This window comes from Arachis ipaensis, chromosome B05, assembly GCF_000816755.2.
Source record: "Arachis ipaensis cultivar K30076 chromosome B05, Araip1.1, whole genome shotgun sequence".
Taxonomy (NCBI): Eukaryota; Viridiplantae; Streptophyta; class Magnoliopsida; order Fabales; family Fabaceae; genus Arachis; species Arachis ipaensis.
Window position 1 is genome coordinate 124,909,753 of NC_029789.2, and position 5,459 is coordinate 124,915,211.

The window sequence follows — 5,459 nt, forward strand, 5'->3', positions numbered from 1 at the left end:
CGCCCAAAAGGGAGTCTCAAGCCAGCGTTCAACTCCCCTAAGGGGTACTAGCTCATGGGAGACACTCAAGCTTAGCCTAAGCACTCACCAAGTGGGCCCCAGAAGTAGATTTTTGCACTACAAGACTAGTTTATCTTATTTTCTGTAATCCTTAGTTACTATACTAGTATAAATATAACAAAGATCACCATCGTTAGTCGGACTTTTGATCTTTGCCTATTCAAACCTTTTCATTGTATTTTCGTACAATATGAGTCACTAATCTCCTAAGGTTAAGGTTAGGAGCTTTGCTGAGTTTCATGGATCAATAATATTACTGTTTTCATTCAATATGTCTGATTCTATTCTCTTATGCAAACTCGTTCTTCATCTTATGAATTGAGGGTGACCCATGACAATCACCCTTGTTCTACATGGGTTCCGTACGATTCCTGACCCGGATAGCATTGAACTAAAGCTAGAGATTGCATTGCAAATTCCAATAGAGAATCTGAGCAACTTTGGATATGTGACATGAAATTCCGTTGACTATGGGTGCGTGGGGTCTCTGTGGTGTTAAGGCTAGAGTCAGAGAAGTAGCACTTTTTGATCCAGAAGATCTGCTTTGTCTGTAGCACCTTGAGTAGGATCGTGAAGGGGAGTAGATTGCTTAGAGTTTCATCTTCTGCTACAGTGAGAAACCTAGAGTGTGGCTTGATGAGAGGACATGAGTCATCTTAACATGGTGGATTGCTGCAGTAGAGGAGGTTAACTTGATGAGAGGACATAAGTTAATCACTTACGGCTGCCATTGACAGAATCAGAAGGTTATTGAAGAAGACAGCAAGAAAATTTAATCCGAAAAGACAAAGCATCTCCAAAGCCTCAACCATTCTATCACCATTAAATTATCATCTATCTAGTAATGTTTTATTTATTTATCTATTTTATGCATTTTTTCCGTGACAAACTATAATTTTTATCTGCCTAACTAAGATCTGCAAGGTGTCCACTGCTTGCTCAAACCAACTATCTCCGTGGGATCGACCCTCACTCACCTGAGGTATTACTTGGATGACCCGGTATACTTGCTGGTCTATCTGTGCAAAGTCTGTGGAGCCAGTTTCGTGCACCAATGTGGTTATCCCTGTAGAGATCAGAGAGCCAAGCCCAAGGCTACTCCTGGGTGGAGGTAGTAAAGCGATAAAAAAAGATTTAGTTGACTAGACAAGAGAGATGGCTCACTTGTCGGAAGCTGCACTAAAACAGAGGATAGCCTTGCATTACAATTGCAAAGTGCTTAACAGAAGCTTTGAAGAAGGAGGTCTAGTCTTTCAGCGTAACGACATCGTTCCGTGGCCCCGGGAGAAGGCAAGCTAGCAGTCAACTGGGAAGGGTCGTACCGAGTAAGAGAAGTTCTCGAAAAAAGTGCCTATAAATTAGAACGATTGGACAGGAAAGAGGTCCTAAGGACGTGGAACGTGGCGAACCTGAAGAGTTTTACTGTTGAGCGACTACTGACCTCCCAGTTAGACGGTTATCTTTCACCCTCCTTTTTATTTCAATTTACTATCATCCTTTACTTTAACATCCCCTTGATTGGTACCTTATTTTCTTTTTTTGATACCTTATGCTCTTTTAAGTACTTGTTATGAAGATTTTTTGCACTTTCGTTTGATTATTAAAGAAGCACACTTTCCCCTACCCTCCATACGAGGTAACGGTAAGGGGTTTTAACGAGGCCTACTATTGAGAAAACTTCGTTGTGGAAAATTTACATCATGCTTGATATCATATTCATGGTTTATTGCTATTAAGTTATAAAAACGGCAACCCGAGATTGATCACCTCAGGCGCCATAATATTGTAATAAGCTAAGAAGATATCCAACATACAACAATCGACGACTTCATGATCAAGAAAAGAAATAACAAAAGCTACTAAAATGTATTCTAACTATGAATGAAAATGGTAGCTTAAAAAGGGGATCACATGAGCCTGATAATAATTTAAAGTTTGTAGCACCAAAACTTACCACTTAACGATGATAAAAGGTAAATTGTTCCAAGTTACAAGATGAGGGCATCACATTGTCCCAATAAGACAAAATGTATAAAGTACAAGATTCAAAGATTTTTTACAAAAAGACCTCACTTCCTCGGGATATCAACAATCTTCCCATCTTGAATCATCTTGAAGGCTCCAATCACTAAGGTATCGAGGTCGGGAGCAAGAAGAGAGACTTAGACTTTGATCACCTCCTCGGTAGCTTTGACTACTTCCCGGGCGTCCTGACAATCTCCTTGTTCTTTTTTTCAAAGCCAAGGCCTCTTGCTTGGCAGTCTCAGCTGACCTCGGGGCCTCTACAAGTTTTTCCTCCAGCTCTTTTACCTTCACTTCTACTGCAACAGCCCGACCTTGAGCAATGTTGAGATCACGGGAGAGTGAGAGATCGCGATCCACCAGGCGATTGATCTCATCAACACTTTCCTGGGCTTTCTTTTCCTCCTCGTCAAGTCGGGTCTTTAGAGACTCTTCCCAGGCCTTCAAGTCACCAATGTCTTTCTTAGCGGCCCGGAATTTCCCCTCTCAGACCTGGCCTTGTGCTAGCACGAGTTCTACCTTCCTGGTAATGGCAGTTGGCCGGAGGAGGCTGCAGTACGTCCACCTCACTTGGGTAGCCAGGTCCTCTTCCCAGAAGAACTCCTCAGTACCCGGAAGGAGTTGGGAATTAATGAAGTACCCCTGTGTCAAAGTTCTTTTCCATAACCGTAAGAATTTTCGATGAGCCAGGGGTTGTTTTCCTCTTCTTTGGATTGGTGACAAGGATCAACTCGGGATCATCCTCAGCCCACTCCCCCTTACCCCGGTCCACCTCATCGGCAATAGGGTTCTCCTCAAGGTTCTCAAGGGTTACCTCGGCAGATGGGTGAGGCTGAGCATCTCCCTCGCTGATGACTTGGGACCCGTGCTCGACCGAAGGGGTTGCCGAGCTGTCATCATCATTGTCTTCCGCGAGGAAGACGTGAGTCATCAAATGAGCTATTGTAGTATTCCCAGCTGCCATAGCAAATACAAGAAAGTAGAAGAAAAAGCAAAGTTAGGATGTTAGAAAAATGGAGAATTTCAAAACAAGCAAAACAGACAAACTCATTGGGAGAACGGGACAATAATGAAATTCAAGCCTTATCCACGCATTTGCGACTGGATTCCCGGTTACCCATCAGTAAATGGGGATTAAGATTTTTTTAACCAAAAATTGCTAGCAAGATATCTACGATTTGGCGGTCCTCCCGACTTAACCCTTCATAGGACACCTTTAGTAAGTAATCGAAGCCATCACCAAAGCTCCAATACATTGGAATCCTCCTTTCACTCTCAAGGGTAAGCCAAAAAGGGTGACAATCCTGAGCTGGCCTAACCTTGAAATAGGTGCTTTTAAAGCCATGAAAAGAATATTAAAAAAGTCCAAAAATTTGTTTATTATGTACATCCCAAAAGGAAAGGTAGCCTTTTTTGTGCTTGCCTTCTTGGGAGGGGTTTGTGAATAAGAAAAGGTAAAGAAATACATTAACGGAGGTCAGAAACTCCAAGTATTTACATACCATCTCAAAATAACGGATGGCAGCCTAGCTATTAGGATGAAGTTGTGGCACGGCGACGTCACATCGATTTAACAAAGCCATGATGAAAGGGAAGAAGGGAAGATGAACACCCAGTGTGGTGAACATAGGTTTATATACCCATAACCAGTCGGCTACCCGGGGAGTCAATAAATTCAGCTGACAAATGCGCTCTTGGTCCCCCGGGACAAAAATGTTGTAATTCGCCTCTTCCGGGCGACCTCCACACAAGGCCCCAGAATTGCGAAACTCTTGTAGTTCCTCTTAGGTTATCTGGGAAGCCGTACCCTTCACATCGGAAGTAACCCAGATGTAGCGATCCACACGATTCGATGCCGCGGGCTACTGCGCGCATACCTGCAGTGGGGGCACCACTTAAGTTAACTCAGCAGATTGGAAATCCGGAGGAAATAAAAGAAAATGAAAGCTACATTCTGCTTTATCACTACTCTACTTTGCATTAGTCCAAGGCCTAAATCTAGAAAAAAAAGAGGAGAAGACGCCTATGGTACTCTATAAGAACTAGCTAACAATCACAAGCCTAATCCAAGCAAAATGCGCAAAAAATAATGAATAGCACACACAAAGATAGTAGTAACAGAGGCAAGCACAACAATCAACAATAAAGAAGAATTAAAAGTAGGTAAAACAAGCATGAAGGTATCTCTTACTAGTGATTGAAGCATGGAGGAGTGATTGATTGAGGATAAATGTGGTGGGATTCACAGCAAGCAAGTAGCAGAACCTCGAACATGCAACAATAAGAAGTGAAGAAAGATAAAGAAGGTGTGAAAGAAAATGAGAAAGAAGAAGTAACAAAAGTAAAAGAAATGAAAATGGTAACCGTCTGGGGGTGCGCAAAAAGACGGGAGCACAATAGACTTTTTTCCCTGCTTTCAAATCAGTCTTAAAGAGCATTAAATACTCTCAGCACAGAAACCAAAACGACGCCCAGGTAACAGTTGGGGGCAACTCATGTGCATTGGAAGAACAAAATTCATCAACGGGTTCCCAGGCTAGGAAGGGTCCGACTTGGGAAAGCAAAAGAAGTTCGAACGTACCAACCGCGAGCTCCAAGCTTCACGAATTGGTATGTTAGGGGCACTGTTCTGGTCCGGCCCAGCAAAGGCCATGGGTCCACTTACAAATCCCCGACCCGCCGGGAATTTGACCTGCGCCTAAAGGTGACCTGCGTGCCACCTCATGACCTACTGAGAACCTGGACAGCTTGCAGAAGCTTTTAGACGGACGGGTATAAATAAGGAGGGACCTATCCCTCTCCAGAGGTATGTAACATTTTATCTTAATTTCTAGCTGAATTGTACGGACACTAACTTTAGCATCAAATTGTCCTTGCAGGTGGCAGGACCCAGCGACCCACCGACGACTCACGCACCCTTCTCGTGGAGCTTGCGCCCAGGTCCAGATTCCCCTTCACAACCAATTACTCCAAACCCGACTCCATCCGAATCACTGTTCACCCGAGCAACCGAATAGATATATTTATCTTTTTATAATTAATTATGAGGATATTTTTGTATGTACAGTGATATAATATTTTTAAGAAATAAATAAAAAATAAATGCTGATAAAGATAAATATAATTCACATAGTAAGTTTTTATTTGTTCATCTTTTTATATCGTACTGATACAAATATTAATAATCATCTCAAAATAATAGGAATATGAAGAGAAGTTGATATAAATTCTTTCTTAAAAGATCCTTTATCAATATAGAATTTATAAATTAATTTTGTTAACTCCAAAAATTAAACTCATGATATTTTAATTTTAGTGTAAAATATTTACTATTTTGACTAACTTTAAAATTATTATTATTATTATCTACATTTAAT